The sequence below is a fragment of the Solea solea genome, chromosome 2 (assembly GCF_958295425.1).
Source record: "Solea solea chromosome 2, fSolSol10.1, whole genome shotgun sequence".
NCBI classification, from domain to species: Eukaryota; Metazoa; Chordata; class Actinopteri; order Pleuronectiformes; family Soleidae; genus Solea; species Solea solea.
This window is the reverse complement of record NC_081135.1, coordinates 38048039-38069608: the sequence shown is the minus strand read 5'-3', so window position 1 is coordinate 38069608 and position 21570 is coordinate 38048039. Positions and strand designations below refer to the sequence as shown.

The window sequence follows — 21570 nt, the reverse complement described above, 5'->3', positions numbered from 1 at the left end:
ACAAGCTGAAGGCAAGTCCATTTGTCTGCAGCTGACGACTGAAGATGGCGATAGCCTTTTCTCTGAGCTGGCGCGTGCGGGCTCTAAGCGTTTCGTTGGAAACCCGCTGGGGCCACCTGATGTTCTCGATGGTTCTGAGAGCCCTGCTATCAAAACCATCTAGTCTTGTGGCCAGAGACTTGTGTAAGGGCCATGTTTCCAAGCCGTAAAGCAGGAAAGAGAGTATCGCCGAGTTGTAGATCCATAGCTTTGTCTTGCATGAGATGGTCTGGTGCCGCCAGAGTGGTTTCCAGAGGGACTGCAGAGCTGATGCTGCCAGGGCTCTTCGGCGGATAATCTCTGGTTTTAGGTTCCCCATGTTGGGCAGTCCGGCTTATTTCTCTGGTCAGTTTCGTAACAAAAGGGGTTCCTCCTGGGTGGGTTAGCCCTCCGCAGAATAGTCGGTTGGTGGGGCTGCCATCTCACAGCGTACCGACACGCTAAAACCCTTTTACCTCGGGGGTGAGGCGGTCCACATTTTGTCTGGCCTCTACCGCTTGACCTGTCCAGCATGGGTGACCCTGCCAGGAGTGCAATGATGCACTCCGGCTGGTATAGCTCTCGGGGTCATTGAGGCACGCAGGCCCTCACACCGCAACCAGACATGGACCTTATGAGGGGGTGATGGCCTGGATAACAAGCCAAGGTCCAATCAAAGGCACCAGGTGTAACCCAGGGGTCATGACAGTAACATGATAAAGAACTAACCCTTACCCTAAACCATATTGGTAAATATTATAATAAAATAATCTGCTGTTGCCCCGTTTGTCTCAGGCTGTGAGTAAAAACCTGCTGGAAAGATTCAGTCCTTGTCACAAGTGTAACAATGAGAGAAGAGATGACACTGCAGCAGACACTGGGAGAGAATCTCGACTCCCTGTAATGTCGGTATAATTGGGTTCATGTTGTTGCTTTTCTGTGAGTGAATTAGTCGCACCATAGTGTGCTGCAGCCTACACACCATAGGAACGGGAAGACGTGTCGGCGGCTGCCAAGTCGTCCTCCAAGATCGCTGTGTCTCAGCAGTTTTTAATTAAACTGCTCCATTTGTGCCACCTATCCCAGCTGCCTGCGAAAGGAAACACAAGAGAAGAAATAAGTGCCTCCCTCCCTGCTGACTGAGCTCCACTGTTTCTCAGTATTTCATCAGGACTGATACAGCACTTTTGAAACAACATCTGCCGGCTACAAAACCTAGACGACGAAACATGATGCTGAAGTTTACCTGTTTGAAGACGTTAATTCGGAGCTGATTCTCACAAAACTGCACTTTCAAACGCATGAATCTCATTGATGTCACTACATGTATTGGCCCTTATTTATCAAACAAATGTAGGCCAGAACAGTTGGCTTACGCTAGTTTCCATGCAAATTTCAGTGTTTACCAATAAAGACATGGGCGAAGAGTCCAATGTCCATTTCCCCTGCTACGCTGATGAGACCCAGCTCTACATCTCCAATAAACCCACATTTACTTTTCCACACAATTCTCTTTTAGGCCTTTCACATCAGCATAGCTCCCAGAAAATTGGCTATGGAGATTTTGCCGGTGTTAAGTTTGCTTACGCCAGAGTAACGTCTTTCCACTTTGGTTCCTCTTAAACTGGTGTGAACGTGAGCTGGTTCACCAGAAAGGACCAAGGTTCTGCGGTTAACAGAACCAGAACCAGCAGTACCACTGTTCCTTGTTACTTCTTGATTAGATTCATGTAATTCCCCGCAATTTGCTCTTCCACGCAAGTCACTTCACAAACGTCAGCCAGTCCAGAACCCTGCTGCGCGCATCACTCCTGTTCTGCAGTTCCATTACCAATCCCATTTCACATTAATTACAAAATTCTGCTTCTCACATTCATAACCTCTGTTCTGAACAGAACAATGTGAGAAACTAAAAATGTGACCTCATTACCACACCACCAGGATTCATAATCCTCACGATCTAATTGAATTTAAAGCAGCTCTGCATCACTTTTAAATAGAAACAAATGCCCATTACATTCCAGCCATGAAAATGTAAAGTAGAGATTAGGTGACAGCGATTTCCCTTATTTTAACAGTTAACAATTTTAACACTCCTCAAAACTCACCATTTCAAAAGCTCTATTAAAATGTAATGGTTTAAAATTATTTGCACATCTTCTCTCTTTGAGTTAGTGAAAAGTGCTATATACGTAAAATGTATTATTATTACAAATTAGAAGAAGAACAACCTGGTTTTCGGGTTCCCATCGCAGCCCTTTAGAGTTGGAGCTGATAAATAGCTACTTTGGTCCAATGTAATTTCACAATAAGAGCTCTCAAAGTCTCTCCTAGCAGTGGAAACATTCATCACTTCACTCCTCCCTGCGGCCGCGAGCGAGTCCATCCTGTGTCGCTTGACCTTGTGTCTCACTGGCATCCATCGCGTCTCCCTGCAGGCAAACAGTGCAGGTCAGGAGCTGCTGTGTTCTCATCTTGTTCTCTCTCAGCTTCTTCCTCTTCCTCGGTTCAGGCCGGAGTGACGGCACAAGCTGAGACACATTTCCTCGTTGACCTTTACTCTGTGTGTGTGTGTGTGTGTGTGTGTTGAGACAGAGCGTAACTGTCTTGTTACGCTTGTTGTTTAAGACCACGAGTCGACAGTTTGTCAAGAGAATCAATGAAAATCTGTCATATGACCAAATTACATGCAAAGTCAATACACATCCCTGTCTCTAGCATCAGCCAGAGCAATGGATGCAACTTGGTAGACAAGTGTCGAGCTGACTCTGACCCCTGTCACATAAAAAAGACACTCATAGCAGCATGGGCTGGTTCCCAGATACCAGGGCAATTAACTCCAAAAACAGGTGATGGATTTTATTATATTTAACTAGTTTTCTCATTAAAATGACTGATGTCTGCACCTTTCATTTATAAAAACAAATTGCTTGAGAGAAGAGTCTGACAACGTTGATATTTTCTTGGCACTCGGTCAACCATTTGAACCTCATCCTCACAGGGTTTGACCTCGTCGTCCGTCTGCTTGTCCTTCTTTCATCGTCTTCTTGTTTAAAGTTGGATTGCATCTGCAATTGTGTTCCACCAAAATGTGTTCTAATAGTTACTTGTTTGGGTGAAAGTTTGTGGTTGAGGGAAGGGTAACTTGCACCAAAGTTCCCGGGTAAATGAGAAAAGTTCCTGTGGTGGAATAGGGGCTAGAGTCCAATCGGTTCGTGGTTGCAGGTTTCAAAAACCAAAACAGGAATCTTGAGGCTTCACAAGAACAGTTATTGGCAGCCCATGGCCAAAAGGAAAGGAATTGGGCTCAGAACCGGAAGGTTGCTGGTTCAATGCAGGGACCGACCAAGGCCTGGGGTGCCCCTGAGAAAGGCACCCAATCCCCCAATGCTTCCTGGGTGCAGATAAGTGCTGACCTGTGCACCTGCACCTGGCATGTGTGTGTGTTCAGGACAAGTTGAATGTTATGTTCGGAACTACACTATAAAAGCCCTGGAATGATCATGCTCCATAAGAGGCACATCACCTTGTACCCACCAAACATTAGCATTAAAAAAATGATACCTCTCTGTCTTAAGATGGAAAATCTCCAGCGTTTCTCAAAGATGTTCTGCATCTTTTCAGGTTTGACTTGAGTCGGGTTTGACTTGAGTCGGGTTGAAAAGTTATGAGCCTCTTCATGTTCTCAGCTCAAAGTCAGCACACTCTCACTGGGATCTCAAATTCTATGACGCAACCAGGCTCTCCAAACAAACCACACTGTATATATATGTCCAAGAATAGATTTCGGAAACTACCATGTAATACAGCTCTGGTGACGCTCTGGAGAAGCGCACATTGAGTTACGTAAGAAAAAAACGCGGAGGGGCTGAGATGAAAAGGTTGAAGGAAGGAAAACACACCAGTTCATCCCAGATATGTCCCCGACAGCGGGTCTATCAATAGACCTCGCTTTGGGAACATCTGATTCCATTATGAGTTTGTTTTGCTGTTGTGTCTCCATGACGATTTCCCTTCAAAGACAAAGCTATAGCACGCAAATTTTCCAAAAATATACACTCACTGAACCGGAAGGAGCGACAGAGCAGCCGAGGTCTCTTGGTTCAAGTTTCATTTCCTGAGGTTGTCTTTTGTCTCTGTCCCAGGGTCGGTCCATGTACATTTAATTGTTATTTACAGAAAGCACCTTAATTCTAGTTATTAATGGTTGGGTTGGCGGGATATTTTTGAGCTACAACTTTATAGTAGAAAATCGCCATGAGTTACTATTTCCTTTTTCTGTTTTGGTTAAATTTATGTGCAATTCATCTCATCCCATTTTATTGTTATTTTGCCTTGAGTAAAATAATATCATGTCTGTGTTAAATAATTTGTAGGGATTTGAGAGACAACACATTGGATACTAAAATAAAATGGGAACTGGAGGCTAATGTCATAATTTAAGATGTGGAATTGGAGAGAGATTGGATCTCCTGGCATGAAAGTTATGAATTTTATCTTTTTAAGACACTGTTAGTAATATCCAGATATGACAGTAATTCAAATCCACTTTGTTGGAGAAGATGTGGTTTATTAGGAGATGTTCTTCCACATTAAAAAGGGAAAACTCTTAACTGGGAGAGAGAACCTTGGTAATATGCCACTGAGTGAGTTGGGAAAGAAGAACATTAATACAGTAAGAGTTCTTATCGTTGACCAATGGATACAGAAAACTGTCTGGAAAAACATAACTTCAAAACTGCAAATTCGAAAAGACATGTTTTGAGCGATGGTCTTGGTTATAGTGTACTGAGAGTGCAATTGATCCTTCTCCCAAGCTCTGTACATAGTAAGACAAAAACCTTTACAGTATTATGGAGAGAAGAGAAAAAACAACAGTTCCCACAATGAGAGAAAAAACTCCATTCCACTCCATCTGACAGAACCAGACTCAAAGATGTGCCTAGACAGGTTGTGGTGAAAGGAAAAACAGAGGAGACGAAGGGGACAGAAAAGACAAAAGGAAGGTGAGGTAGAGACAGAAGAGATAAATACAACAATTAAATCTAGTTAAAAGTTTAGACAAGACAGTTCTGAATCAGTTCTGACGTGTTTATAGTACTACAGTGTCCTTTTACTACCTTGATTTGATGTTTGTTTGGTAAAAAGCTAAATTCTGGAATAATATGTACTAATGTATCATCGCAGTGGTGCCGGCAGGATCATATTTCAGTGCAAGCACAATACTGTAATTGGTTAAAACTCAAGCCTGTCAGAGAAGTTAAAAGCGCTGCTGCTGGTTGATGGAGGAGGAGAACATTATGGTGTGAGGCACTCCCAGAACATCCACAATAACCAGCAGCAGCAGCGGAAACAAAAATGATCCTGAATAAACACGTACGACATAATCAGATGACTGTTCAGCTAGGGATTCACTAATTCACTCATTTCCCATCATGTCTTCACTGTTTTTCCCTCTCATGGCTCAGCCTTTATGTGTCAAGTCTGATGTGAGGGAAAAAGGGTGTTTCACTAATGTTACTCATCATCATCATCATCATCATCATCATTATTGTTGTTTCTGGAAAATGTGATTTATGTTGATGATATTAAAATGTGTTAGCTGAGAGAGGGGTCACCGTGAGGTCAAGGATGAAACCTCCTCATCTGCTGGAAATGGCTATACATTATTGAACAATGTTACTGCACTCCAACTGAGAGGAAACTTTGTGACAATTAAATGTAATAAGTTGAATTTAATATATTTTTCATTCATACCTGAACAAACCTTCTTTAATTTACATGGAATAAAATGCTCTAATTGTCTCATTTTATTTGAATTTTATTTTATTTTTGATAATATTAAATTAACAATAACATGATTTAATACAGAGAGTTTTAATAATATAAAATATGAAAAATTATATTGAATTTCACCTTCTGCCCCAATTACTACTTCAAGTTCTGCTACTATTTTGTATTTGGATTGTTGCTATATCTGCAGAAAGTACACAAAAAAACAAACAATTAATGAAGTCATTAGTAATACTTTAGTTATAATAGTATCAATTAATCAAATGTGGACTGGACATCTAAAATAGTTTATTAGTTGTCACAAGCTAAATTGTGGCAAATTAAACCAAATGTTTTAACATTTTATAACACTTTTTTGTTTGTTTATTTTGCAAGTTACCAAATATGTGTATAGAAATACTACAGATAATGTATTTTGTTCATTTAAAAATCAGGTGGAATGTTCAAATGAAAACATATTTAATACGCAAATATGAGGGCAATTTTATTAGAAAGTTAAAGATAATGCTGCCGGTCTGGAATACTGTCAACGCTGGCTGTTTCCATACTCATGGAAACCACCAGGGGGCAGTATAAGTGTCGCAGTGAACTCTTACAGCGCGAAACCAGCACTGGTGGTGACACATGGCGGCGTAAACAAACCTTTCCTGCCATAAACACTGACTGGTCTGGACTAGTAGTCCTCATGGAGACCAAAACCTGGTCCTGATGAGGCAGAACCTAATTTCTGAAGAACTGGTTAAAGTTTAGAGCTAAGATTTGAATTGTGGTTATAGTTAAAGTTAGGGTTAGTCAATAACTGTTTATGGTTCAGGTTAGTGATAAGGCTTTGTTTAGTCTGTTTAATTGAATGGAAGTCAGTGTGTGTGTGTGTTGTTAGTGTGTGTGTGTGTGTGTGTGTGGACAGACAGTGTAATTGTGTGTCCTTACACACTGGTGGAACGTTGTTTGGAAAAATGTCAAATGACTGATTTGAATGTCAAATCCTCGCCAACACACAAAGGTCCCGGTGACATTTCCATGTGGGAGCACTGATCTCTCTCTCTGTCGTCCAGCAGTCTGCCGCCACTGCCGTCCCCACTCCGTCCCCACTCCGTCCAGATGTCCTCCGTCTGCTTGTCTCACTTCATTTTCACATTAAGGACACCCCCGCCGCTCTGACCTGCACACCTTCAGGAGAAGGTGAGGCGAACAGAGGTGAGAAAACCCTGAGGTAAAACACACCTCAGGTGTTTCCAGTGTGTCGTCAGGCAGAATAGTTCCCAATGTTCTCCACCTCCGTCTCCCACTCGGGTCTCAAAGGAAAAAAAAAATTAGAATTTAATTGAAAAACCATGGGAAACATTACATTTGCACAGTCGCTACAGCAGGGGTGTCAAACTCAAATGACCTGGGGACCAAAGGGCGTCTAGTTTGGTCAGGAGGGGGCCGGACCAAAAAAAGTGGCAAAAAAGTGAGCATTAGAAGATATTTGACAGAAGTAAAAGTGTTTGTTTTGATATGGAACGACGTGTACTTACATATATGTGTAATTTAATGTTAATAATGTGAAAATTACAACCAAATGTCTTACAATTATACAAATATTCTGTGTTATAACCACGTGTAATCGGCTGTTATTGTGTGTGTAGCCACACCTGAATATTTTAAATCCAATTTTTTGCATTTTTCCTTGCCTCTTTTGAATTAAAGATTAAATAATTGAAGTGAGTCTCTGAATAATTCACAGGCTGACGTCAGCACAATGAGGTCACACGTCTGTACTAGGAACAGCTGTAGTGAAAATCTCATACGTTCAATCACAGAGGAGGAGGAGGAGGAGGAGGAGGAGAGGAGAGATGATAAAGAGGGAGAGAAGAGAAGTGGATTAATGTCTCATCCTACTGGGTTTTTGATTTTGATCAGCACACATGACTCCTTCAGGCTCAGTGCTGAAGGTTTAATCAAACAGTTTCTTCATTAAACATAATTAACCTGGAGTTTATGGTGATTTTTCTCTGTTTTAGCTCCGTGTTTGGTCTCCACCACCTCCACTGTGTAATTAAACCATTAAACAACTTTTTACAGGTGTATAAATCTGACCAAAGGTTTTCAAACAGCAGAGTCACAAAATAACACATTTGAACTTAACCAAACTTAAGTAAAAATTAACCAAAAAAAGTCCTGGAAATTATTAATGATCTACCATTTGAAAATGATATTAGGTTTTACAGATATGGCTTTAAATTGTACTCGATTTATTAGCGAGTGTAATTCTAATTATTGTTATTTTGAATTATTCTGTATTTTGTTTATTTATGATTGTATTATTTTTGTGTTGATTTATGTGTTGTCTCCATTTGAAGAAGAAGCGACAGATTGTTTCTTCATCTTCAGCTCACCTGGGCCTGTGGACCACGTCTCGTGTTTTCTGTGTTTTCTGTGGTCTCATTAAGAGTCAGCAGCCTGTGAACAGTGGAGTGGCTCAGTGGCTTCATCAGAGAGGGATTTACCTCGCAGGATCAAAGACGTCCTTCATCATATTAGTGTCCTTCAGCGCCTCCTCCTCCTCCTCCTCCTCGTCCTCCTCTGCATCCCAGCAGCTCCCACATCCACCCACAAGTCGGCCATCTGGGATGATTTCACCAGAGTGTGTTAGCTCCAGATTATGATTAATGAGGAAGTGAAATGACATTGTTTCACCAGATTAAGTCTATACTACTGATTTATTCGTTTTCATTGTTCAGTGATAAAGTGAACATGATGTTTTTATCAACAATTGACTGCATATTAATATTAAACGTGGAGACATAATTACTAGCAGTGTTGTGGACACTGTCCTCTGTCTCTCTCTCTCCACCGTTGACATGAGATTCCGTGCAGAACAATGAGCGAGTAAAGTTAAGACAAGAGAGCGCTAGTGACGATGTGATGTCTGGGAAATGAAAATTCCAACATCTCTGTCTCACCAAAGACAAATGACAAAGACTGACTTTGACCGAGATCCCGAGGACAATCACTTGTCCAGATGCAAGTCAATAAAAGTGGACGCCTTCATGGATGAAGACAAGTTCTTACAAGTTGTCCTCCCATCTTAAACTGTGTCAGTAAATTAAAGTCCTTGAATTTGAGGCAAGTGGACCTGGAAAGTCCTTGAATTTGATGTCAAATAAGGAGTGGGAACCCTGTGTAAATGTCATCCATCCAAATATCTGATTTTTATTAACTCTTTGATTGATACGTTGTGGAGGAAGGTGTTGATGTAGATGAACGGAGGTCAGACGAGTAGGCTGGACCACAGACAGAGACAAAGACAGACAGACAGAGACAGACAGAGACAGTCAGAGACAAACTGACAGTTGGGGAAGTGAATTTTCCATGTTCTGTTGCAGATGAAACAAACATCAGTGAGTAAAAAGCTTCTCATCTCTCTTCTCGTGCAGCTGCCTCTTGGTCTTTAAGCCACTGCATCTGTTTGTCTGTCCATTTATCACTGTCTCCCACTTCCTGTTTTGCAGTTGTTGTATTGATTGTTGCTGAGTCTGTGTGTGTGTGTGTGTGTGTGTGTGTGTGAGTGTGTGCTTACGCTGCTTTGTTTCCACGTGTGCGACATAAAAACACAGATGAGTGTAACAGTTGCTGCTCTGCGGTGACAAAGTAAACACACACCGTGTTTGAGGAGGAAGTGAGACAGAAGTGAGGCAGTGAGACTGTGCTTCACATCCACGTGGACCTGGATCTTCTTCTTCTTCTTCTTCTTCTTCTTCTTCTCCTTCTTTTGTTTTTCTCTCTCAGGTCAGTTGCAGTTGCAGACTCTTCTCCTGAGGTCAAATGTGGAGCCAGAGTTTGTGGCGGTCGATCTGTCGTCTTTGTCTTTGTTTCAGGTTTCACATGAAAGTGACTGAGTGGTGACCTTCAGTCCTTCAATTTGAGACAGACAGACAGACACATAGACAGACAGACAGATAGATAGACAGACAGATAGATAGGTGCTAGGTAGAAATGTTGGTTGGTGGTTAAGTAGATAGCTAGGTTGATAGGTGGATGGTTGGTCTGTAGGTTGGTAAGTTGGTCAGGTGGTTTGACGGTAGGTTGGTAGGTAAGTAGGTAAAAAGATTGGTTGGTAGTTAAGTAGGTAGTTAGGATGTGGTTAGGTAGGTAGGTAGGTAAAAAGATTGGTTGGTAGTTAAGTAGGTAGTTAGGATGTGGTTAGGTATGTAGGTAGGTAAAACGATTGGTTGGTAGGTAGTTTGAACAAACAATAGTTCTTACACCCTCACCAAAGTTATGAGTTAACATTCATAATACAGTGTCAGAGTTATGGTTTATGGTCTATGTTTATTTGTAATTATTTCCTGTCTTATTTTGGTAGTCTGCTTTCATTCCCCACATCCTGTCAGGTGTGATTACTTGCTCCGCCCTGATTACTTTCACCTGTGTCTCATTGTCTCCTCATTTATCTGTGTTCTTTACCTTCAGAGCGGAATCATCTTTACTTCAGCGTGAGTGTTTCAACAAATCTACATTGTTTTGTGGTTGTTGTTGTTGTTGTTGTTGTTGTTGTTGTTGTGGTGATCATGTTCTGAAGAGTTTTTTTGTTTTAAAGACACTGAACTTTTCTAAAACAGAGTAAGAATGACAGAACCTTTATTTCGATACTGTCTCTTCATTACAAGCCAGTGCAGCATCAACATTATATTAAATCTCTTATTTTAAAATGATAAAGGTACAGTTTGTGAAGTTTAGCAACATTTATTGGTGAAATAGGTTGTTGCAGCTGAATCTCCCTCATCTCACACTTCCCTTCCAAGTGTGTTGTTGAACCTATGAAGTTGCTGATAGACCTTTAACTACATGTTGGGATCATATTCCAAACTATATTTCTTTTACCTGTTACATTTGTACTAAAATAGAGTCATTTTCACACTTAAATTGATATAAATCCCTCAGAAAACCTCTTTAAGTAAACTTCACAGTTAGAGTGTAAATGGAATATTAATATCCTGATGAAAAGTGCAGCTATTTTTATTCTCCACTTCTCAAATGAAACCAAGGGACGTTTTTCTTTTTTTTCTTTTTCCTTGTATGAACTTTCATTTTAGCCAAATGTGCCAGGTCATGTGACCTTTGACCCCTGGCCGTTACATCATCATCATCAGTGTCATACAGCAGATTCTTCTCTCCTCCTCCTCCTCCTTCTCATCACCTCAGACATTGTTGGTGAAGTTGTAGAAACTTGGAGACAATCGCGTTTTCCTTGTCCAACAAAAATCACATTCCTGAGCGTCTCTCAGAAGAACCAGAGCAGCAGGACACCAGTTCATGTCCTCAATGTCTTTCAGTTTGTCCGTCCACTGAATTCCCACAGGGTGAGGACTGTCCCTGAGCTCTGGGTCAAGACTTTTCTGCTTTGATTTGTTTTTCTTTTTTTATTATTCTTTCATACAGAAGTATTTATATATATATATACATATATATATATATGTATACAGTATATATATATATGTATATATATATATATATATATATATATATATACGTATACATATATATATGTATACATATACATATGTTTGACAAATGTTTGAATGAAAACAAAGCCTTTAACTCAAACAGCTGACATTTATATTTTTAGGATAAATGATGTGAAAATCTGAACAAAAACGTACTTTATTACAGAGAAAAATCCACTTTATTTTCATTTCTTCAGAGTATTGGCAAAGATAAAGAGAAAAAGCTCATCAATTTTTTGGAGTGCAATTTATAAAATAAACATGTAGCAGGAAGATCAGAAAGGAAAGAAAAGTGCAATTTTAGTTACAAATTGTAACTTGTCAAGTCTTAAAAAAGAGCTTAATTGTATTTATTTAGGACATTAAATGTTTCTATTCAGAAAAACAGCATTTATTTGTTGTTGTTTTAAACCTCTGTGAATTTAAATGTTTTTTATTTTAAGGTAAATGACAGAAATTAAATTCACTGAAAATAATGGTATTTGTATTTATTTTTAGTGAATTTAATTTCTGTTGCTCCTTCTTTGACACAAGTCTGAAGCCTCTCATTGACGATGATGAGGATGATGATGATGATGAAGAAGAAGAAGATGCCCTTGATTCTTTTCACTTCTTCACAGCAACAGGAAGTGACGCAGAATTCTGAGAAACGAGGCCACAAAAACACATGAAACAGAAAGTGAAGAAAATCTAAAACATTTGTGTTTCTGCAGGTTCACGTTTAGAGAAATTATAAAAAATATGACCAAAGTGTTTTCTTTTAACTATCAGAAAGTGAATTAAATAAAAAAAAAACAAAAAAAAACACATTTGTGCCTTTTTTCACCTCAAAAACCATGAAAGTGAACGGTTAATATGTAATTATTGTCCCTTTACCTTTAAGTGAGTACATTTGTGTATTATATTATTATAAAGGTACATATACAGTTTGTGTCTTTCTGGGTAATAAATTATACTTAAATTAAAAAAATTAAATCAGGTATAAAAAAAGGACACAAAACACTGCTGTTTTTATTCATTGTACAGAAATAGGTCGACACGTCACACTGACACATACATATATTGTGTGTGTGTGTTTCCCTCCCTTTTCGTCCAATTTTAATTTATTTAGATTTCATCAAGTTTGTTTTAGTCAACTTTATTTTTATTTACTTGGAAATACATTTTCTGTCACAGTTTTTTATCAAAAATTTTAAGTCAGATTTTAATAAATGAATAGATAATTTAAGTGTTAAAATCGAGCTAGTCTTAGTCAGACTAACACACCTGGATAGTGCGAGTCATAGTCCGATTACTCCTGCATGTATACACTTAGTCAGACTAACACACCTGGATAGTGCGACTCATAGTCCGATTACTCCTGCATGTATACACTTAGTCAGACTAACACACCTGGATAGTGCGACTCATAGTCCGATTACTCCTGCATGTATACACTTAGTCGGACTGGAGTGCGTTTTGCGCATGTCAACACAATTGGATGGACGAAGAGACCACATGTATGCTTCACTGTTTGTTTTTCTGTCACGTAAAAGGTTGACAAGAAACTGATTCACTTGCTTACAGGGAGATACAATGACACCTACGGAGGCGGAGTCAGACGTACACGGCCACTAAAATCGATTTTCTCCTCCACGTGCAAACTCGGACTCTGCAAGTTGTCCGATTGCCTGTCTTAGTCGGACTATGACCTTAGCTTGATTAAACTGTGCGTATAAGTGTTAGATTGACCGATGTATCGCAAAACTCCCAGCCCCGACTTCCGAGGTCCGATGTAAATGGAACGCAGTGTAACATGAGCAACAGTGATCAACAAAAAAAATGTACGTACTGCAGCTTTAAATGCACGCCCACATGAATTCAGCTGATTCAAATTCAGGATTACACGATATCCAATCCAGTGATACAGACCCTGTACAGTATCATATCTGCTATGGATAGATGATGTAGATGTATGAATATGTGAGTGAATGGCTGAATTTACTCTGATTCAAACATCTGCACCTTTGTTTTCTCTATTTTGGATTTTTTATTTAAGTCTGTCAACGATTAACTTATTATTATTTTTTACAGTGTATTTAATATTTGAACTGTGTGTGTTACAGAAGAGATGAACTCTACAGAGAGAGAAATTAAGAAGAAAACACATGTGAGTCAGGAAGAAGAGACAGAGAGGGAGAGGAAACTCAAAGCAGGGGAAACACACACACACACACACACAGAGAGAGAGAGAGGGAGAGAGAGAGGGAGAGAGAGGGAGAGAGCATTAACCATGCGCACATGAGAATCAGAGAGAGACCGAGAGAGAGGAGAGAGGAGAGAGAGGGAGGGAAGGCAGCAGAGGGAGGAAGGAAAATAAGGCTTAATGAATTCAGGGTGGATGAGAGAGAGAGAGACAGAGAGAGAGGGAGAGAGAGAGGGAGAAAGGGAGGTGGATGTTGCTGCTGCTGAAGCTTCACTTCTTCTTTTCTTCTTCAGTTGTCGAGCTGCGTGAAGCTGAGAGGACGAGCTCACTTCACTGTGTCTGTTTCTGCTGCTGCTGCTCCTGAGACACAGAGGACAGAGACACAGAGGACAGAGACACAGAGACACTGAGGACAGACCACCAACACCAGCCTGACATCAGTGAGGAATAATCATGGATGTTACAGAGAGTGAAGTGAGAGCGCAGACGGTCACAGGTAAGTCATCACTTTTCTGTCTCCTTCATCATCGGCATCATCTTCGTCTTCTTCTTGTTGTTATTTATATTTAATATTTTCACTCTCATGTTCAATTGTGTGTCTCTGAAGTTTCACACGTTCACTCTGTGAAACATGAGCTGATGAAGCTTCTGTGTTTGTTCACTTTATTTTCACAGCAACTTAAATTCACATTTATGTCGCGGTCCATTTGTTTGTTTACATCCATATTTCATGATATATACACACATATGTATATATATGTATATATATATTTAAATATACTTACATTTAGTTTGCAACTTTATCTATTTTTTATGTATTTAAATTTATTATAGATTAGAGAATATAATTTATTATGGATAAGTTTTCTTAAAAATCAGTTTATTATTTTCTGATGATGTATTATAAGGATTGTAGTGATGTCTTTATTCATATTTTAGCCTGTTTTCATATTTGTTTTATATATATATATATATATATATATATATATATATATATATATATACATTTTTGTTTCCATCCCTATTTCTTTTTATTCTTATATATACAGTATATACATATACATATACATATATATACATATACAGTATATATATATACATATACATATACATAAAGAGCCCGTTTTACATTATTTTATAGAAATATATATTATTTTTTCATTTTTTGTGCTACATTTAGTTTATTATTTTCTGCTGATTTATTTCAGGTTATTTTCAGTGATGTGATTATTTTTATTTTAGCTTGTTTTACATATATATGTTTGTGAAAATCCCTATTTCATTACACTTTTACCTATTTACTTATTTGTAGTTTTGTAGTTTTTGATTTGGTTTACTAAAAATTCAGCTTCTTGCTTTCTGCTGATTTATTTTTTATATATATATTATTTAATATACATGACATTCATTTAACGCTCATATTTTACAGACCTTTATTTTATTTTTTTCAGTCCGTTCTTGATTTACATATAATCTGCTTTTTTTTTGTTAAATTCAGTTTATTTCCTTATAAATTATTATTATTATTATTTATAATAATTATGATTTTAGTGGTTTGTTTATTAATGTGTAACTCTGTGAGACTGTGTGTGTGTGGGTGTGTGTGTGTGGTGTTTTTACGTTTATGTTACATTTTAATTCTAAGAAAATCACTATAAAAAGAAACCATAATAATAAATGTATTCAGAATAACACGCAGACGGGCAAACGTTAACAAACAAGCAGAAAAGCTCATGAAAACATAACATTTAAAAGGGGAAATTGGGATTAAAGTGGATTAAATTTGACTAATTTCACTTGAAGAATCATGTGGACAAATGAACCCGGCGTTCGATCAATGCTTCACGTAGATAAGCAGCATCTGGTGACTCTGTCACACGTCAATATTTTCTCATTTAAAAACAACACTGTCCATGATAATGTCCAAGTGTCTCATGTGATGACCTTTTGTCGCTGAGTCGTAATCCAAGGACAAAATTATAAACACGGAAACGAGACGACGTGGAAATGTCGTATCTCGATTATCACAAATTATCTCTACGGCTAATGAAGAAATCAGCAAATATGAATTCAGTTATTTATTCGTTGACAGCGCCCTCTGTGGTTGGACATGAGAATTACTGAGGAACGAGCAGAGAGTGAGGACAGAAGGGGATGAGAAAGCTGACGCGTGAGTCCATAAGTACATGAACTGTAGAAGACATCAGGTTAGGGACCAGCTGGTGTGGGAGGGGTCATCCGTGTGAGGGGGAGGAGCTTGGCCGGTCAATTGACCCGTTTGACCATCACACCCTCGTTTGTCACACGGATTAGAGACCAAATGAACATTCGTCTTCAGGATTATGTCAATAAGATGCCGCTGGCCCCTCCCTCTTTTTGTGAGACACATTACGCTAAAAGTGAGGTGGACATTTAAGGTTTCACTTTGTCACCTGCGTTTGACAGATCCAGAGGACGTCCTTGCTCATAGATCGTCAAAAAATTCACATTGATCCGTCAATAACTGCAGACAGGAAGTTGCTAACAAACATAACCTGCTTATTGGCGGAGGTAACGAAACCAAAATGAGATAATAGATATTTGTATTCATTACGTTTTCCTTGACTGTTTTGTAATGGCGATTGGTGAACCATCTTATAAGTGCGTTACTGCCACCTACTCTGAGACACAATCACTAGCTTCCAGCCACAGGTTTTAAGTTGAAGTAAAAAAAAAAAAGTAAATAAAACAAAATCTATGTCCATATTTATTTTAGTCACCTTTTAGTTTAGATTTATGGAGCTGCTGCTTTGTTTTACACGAGGGTTTGCTTTAAATAATGCACTTTAAAGTGCTCTTAATTCTCCTCTGTACTCAATAAAATGCCAGGACTCTTTAATGTGAGGACGTGCGTGTGCTGGTCCTGCAAATATTTCACAATAAAAAACCTTGTTGACAAAATAAATAATGTAAAAAAAGCAGCAGAAATGCTGTCACTGAAGCTGATGATCCCACGCTGCTCTCCAAAATCATCAAACTGGGACTTTTATTGTTTTTGTTTGAGTGAGAGAGAGAGAGAGAGAGACAGAGAGAGAGAGACAGAGAGAAAACCCAGGTGGTGGACAAAATGTATATTTCTATAAACATGACATTATCTTATTTTGTAGATATTGAACTTGTTAGTAAATCAAAGGTAGCATATTTCAGTGATGGAGCTACGTTTTCTTTCATTTATGTTCACGTTCTGCGTGTGTTGTTGCTCCATGTTGGGTCTCCACCTCAGCAGGGAAATGAACGGGTGAAATGTCTCTTTAGTCACTCTCTGTCCTCTCTGTCCTCTCTGTCCTCTTCTGTTTCCGCTCACTCTGGGGTTCAGAAAAGCTGTAAGTTCAGGGCAGGGAAAAAGAAGCGGCCCATAATGCATCTGCCATCTTAAAGTAACAGGCCCAACATGGGCCAATATGTCACGTGATTAAAGGACACTCAGCAGATTTTGGACAGGCCAGAATATATTCTGCTGTTGCGACAGATTTACTGCAGCGACTTCTTTGGCTCGGTGTCGTTAATACGACTGAGTCAGAATATTTATGTCGGTTTCATCTGTGGGAATTTTTCTTTTTTACTACTGCTGCTGCTGCTGCCGCTGCTGCTGCTGCCGCTGCCGCTGCTGCTGCTGCTGCTGCTGCTGCATGAGGTCACCGTTTAAGGTGGACTGAAGTTTGTGAGGACATGAGGACACGTCCTGAATTCATGATGTGAAGCTAAACCCTTAATCCTACTTAATGTCATATTCTGTATTTCAGGAAACCATTTATTTTTATGTCAAATAAAAGTGACTCAGCATTTAGGATGAGGGTGATTACATGAGGCTGCAGTTATTTCACAATAAAAGCCTTCCTGCTGCTGTTAACAGCATCGCTGCTGTACTGTCTTTTATTGTGTATTTTCCGGTTTAGTATTAATAACTTGTAGTTTCTCGTTGATGATGTTGCGTTTCGGCTCGTGTCGCGTTGAGAAAAACATTTCCAGCTTTTAATCGTCTTTTTTCCTCTAAATGTGACAGAAGTAGGCTTGTGCCGTGTTTACATTTTTTTAATTATTTTTTTGTTTTTATCTGAACATAATTTACAAAAAACTAGCATGTTTAGAGCAGTAACTCAACAGGACAATTTTCCATGGTACTTTTAGCACCCCCTGGTGGCTATTTTATATACTCTCATTTCCTGGTTGGCTTCTTTAGACTGATAAATTCTCCACTTCCCTCCCACAGTCCAAAAACATGAAGATTAGGTTAACTGGACACTCCAGATTAAGTGTAGAGAATGAATGGTTGTTTGTCTCTGTGTGTTGGGGACCTGTCCAGAGTTTGACCCGCCTTTGACCCCGCCTTTGACCCCACCTTTGGCCCCCTAATCCTCATGTGAAGGATAAAGCGGTAGAAGATGAGCGTGTGAACGGGTGCTTTCATAAACCGGGAGTTGATATAGAATTCCAGATAACAATTTAATCATTATCTAATCATAAATCTGTATGCAAGTGATTTTTAGAGACGATCGCAGATCGAACTTTTTATAATCAATTAATCAATTTTTTTTTGGTGCACAAACTATTTTGTATGGAGCAAAAAATATAAAAATGTGAAATAATCACATTTCAGAAAACCTGAAAATTATGCTTTCTTTTCATCTTCAAATCAAAACGTCTTAGTTTTAATAATTTCTTTGTTTTGTCGAGCAAAAGAAATGGAAAATATTCAAATTTTTTCAAATTATTTTAAAAAAAACCACTCAAAACAGAGTCATAGATGATCATATAGTTTCATTCAGTCATTAGATATTCATGTGTCCACAAATTAAAGCAGCTGAAAACCCCCCAAAAGTTGAATTGATGGACAACAATCGATTATCAAACTAGTTTAATTTAGTAATCAATTCATTTTATGGGTCAGAAACTTATCTCGTGACAAATATACACATTTTAATATACTGTTAAGTATAAAAGTATAAAGTATAAAGTATTTAGAAGATGTCAGTGAAGGTTTAGCTGCTTCTCATTTGTCCCGAGGACAGTTTGTGACACTGCCTGTCTCACTCTCTCGTTGTTGTGTATGCTGTAGCGTGGCCTTTTCTTTTTCCCCTCTGCATTTTACACACAATTCCCCAGTTGCCATGACACCGGGCCTTCCATAAATACTCCTGGTATTTGTGAGGCTGCATCCCCACTCACAGAGAAGCCAGCGAGGGCCCGCGAGATGTGAGCCGAGGAAGAGCTTATCAATCAATCAATCAATCAATCAATCAATCAATCCTTCAGTGTCTTTGTGTCGGCCACAGATCCACAGACGCTGACCCTGTCACATATCTGTGACAAACAACTGTGCGGTGGAAGTTCAAGCAGATGAGTAACGGTGATGAGGAGGACGCTGACAGACGAGGTGATTCACAGTGTTGATGGAAAGTCGCGAGTGTGGATCATATTTTAAAGAAGAAGAAAGACAATGGGACTAAGTGGAAACAGTGAGTTGTGGTAATGGGGGCGAGAGGTGAAGACGAGGAGACGCAGCAGGAACAGGAGAGTGTCATTTTCTCTGTGTGTGTGTGTGTGTGTCTTGTCAGGACTTGACAGGGCATCAGCGGCAGTCCTTTTATGGGTAAAGATGCGAGGCTCGGGCTGCAGCCCCTAAGGTTAACTCTGCCCCCGTGTAGTTCATTCTCTGAAACATTATTACCCTCTAAGTCTGTCTTTGGCATGTGCACATTCCCATCCTCCACCTCCACCACTGGCTCTGAGAAGCTCACAGAGTAAAACATCAGAAAATGCAAAAAAAAAAAAAAATCTACTTTCTTAAATGTAGTTTTCAACTTTTTCTGGATTAAATTGTCCACACCAAACCTCATTGAGAAAATCCCTGATTTTGCATCCCGGCACACATCCCGGGGTTGTTGATCCACTATCCTCCATCACTATGTTCAAACATGTTGTTTTATGACATCAGGGTTTTAAAAGCTTTGCTCAGACTTACCTCAGTCACGCAAACATACCAAACAAGGCAGCAGCGGACCAGCAAATCCTGTTCAAGTCCCGGCTAAAAACCATAGTTTTCTCTATGGAGTTTGGTGCAGGACACAGAGAGCAGTCCCATTTAACAACATCAAACTGAAATAAAGATTTTAAAGAGAGAACTTGAGTTCTGAACCTCCTCACGACTAGAAAATCAACAATTTCTCTGGCAATTCTGCAGCTTTAAATCTAATTCCTCTCATTTTTGTCTTCACCGGTGATCCAAAACTGCTGCAGATCAAATTTGGGAAGCATTTTTTTTAAAGAGTTTTACATCAGCTTTGATTTACGTTCTCACTTCCTCAGGTGTTCATGAAAACATGGAAGTTCAGTGAACAGTCGTCCCTCACTTCCTCTTTTTCTTGCCTCACTTACGCACTCTTCCCCCGTGTCTTTGGTCTCACTGTGAAATCCTTTATGAAGTGGTGACCTCTTGTTCACCTGCGACCTCTTTAGCTACCGTTACTGCCCGTCTGTTTCCATCCCCGCCTCGTTACGGGAAATCATTACCTGCGTAATTTCAATTAAAATACGCTAAGTAAGTGCTTTGTTATGGTTATGGGACCTTTTTGTTGCCACGGTTACCATAATACAGTAAACACTCGGGAAGGGTCGTGGTTCCATTGAGATGGAACACTATTGACTTTTCTCTGCGAATGTTTGTTATTTTTGAAGAACCACTAAAAGGACTTGGGGACACACGGTGGTGAAGTGGCTAGCATTGTGCCCTCACAGCAAGAAGGTCACCGGTTTGGAACCCGGCCCCTTTCTGTGTGATGTTTGCACATGTTCTGCCAAGGTTCTCCAGTTCAGTTTGCAGAGTGGTCCAAGTCTTTTTGCGTGGATATACGTTTATTTTTGTCTTCAAATAGAACAATAAAGTTGTGTTCTTATGAAAACCAACATGTACAAAAGTCCCCATTCTAATCGTCCGTCCGGTTATGTCTTCTGGGGACAACCTTTCCGTCCCTCTGACGTTTCTCTTAGCATTTAACAGCCCGTTCAGGAGGCTTTACTGCCACGGCGTGTAGTCGATACGCGGCCTGTCTTTATTGTTCGAGGACCGTGAGCGTTTTCTTAAGTGTCCTGAACATCTACAAAGAGACTAATGGACCATTAACAGCCGCTCATTTGCCTGAAGTAGAGGAAACCTGCCATAGGGTTCAGGTGATTAAAGTGGTTCAAGTGCTGCTCTGGCTGATAATCAAGACTTGGCCTTCTTTTGGTCTCAGGGGAGGAAGAAAGAAAACATCACACACACACACACACACACACACTTAAGCTGTCTAATCTACTTAATTAACGCAAAGCACTAAATGAGCAAATACTACTAACTATCTAGCTAGCTTAATCATCTATTTCTCTATCTATTTAGCTAGAAAATGAAGTGATTTTCTATATAAATTGATGTGGGGAGTGACCAGTTAGCTAGTTAGCTAGTTTTTTAGTTAGCTAGCTATACTAATGATTTTCTCATGGATTTTGATGTGCGCAGTTAGCAGTTTATAAAGTGGCATCTGTTTATCTATCTAGCAATCTGGCGCTAGCAAGTTAGTTAGCTAGAAAACCATTGATTTAGCTAGCTAGCTAAATCAATGGTTTTCTCTATGGACTTTGATCTATCTATCTATCTATCTATCTATCTATCTATAATCCAACTTATTTTGTCTTGTTAATGGAAAAAAAAGAGATAAATTTGTAACATTTGCATCAAACAAAAACAAATGTTGATTAAAAAAAACACTAATAACTAATAACACAGGTACAAATCAGGGCTTGGATTTTCAAGTGGTTGGACTTGTCCCGCGAGCGAGTGAGCGGGTGAATGAGCGGGTGAATGAGCGAGTGAGCGACCCAGTTCTGTTGGTGAAGTCTATATTTAGCGAGTGCATGGATCATGAAGATTATGTCTGTGCTGTAAATGACTGATGTTTGACACAGAAAAGCTGAATATAATCATATGGTCGCACAGTCCTATGGTTTCCTGCAGCAGACGGCTGTGTGTGTGTGTGTGTGTAGACATGCTGTGCTGCTATCAGAGCT

At 39.4% G+C, this 21570-nt stretch overlaps 1 protein-coding gene across 5 annotated transcripts in view; it reads left to right on the top strand.

The window, feature by feature from the left end:
* Positions 1–13682: 13682 nt before the first annotated feature.
* The window catches only part of LOC131453485 (diacylglycerol kinase beta), an 89390-nt gene continuing 81502 nt past the window's right edge, over positions 13683–21570 (top strand). For 3 of the 5 annotated variants that reach the window (XM_058622477.1, XM_058622475.1, XM_058622476.1), the window contains exon 1: positions 13683–13984. The gene's annotated coding sequence lies outside the window, so the exon portion shown is untranslated. The remainder of the gene's footprint in view (positions 13985–21570) is intronic. The other 2 variants (XM_058622479.1, XM_058622480.1) reach the window with 1 other exon arrangement.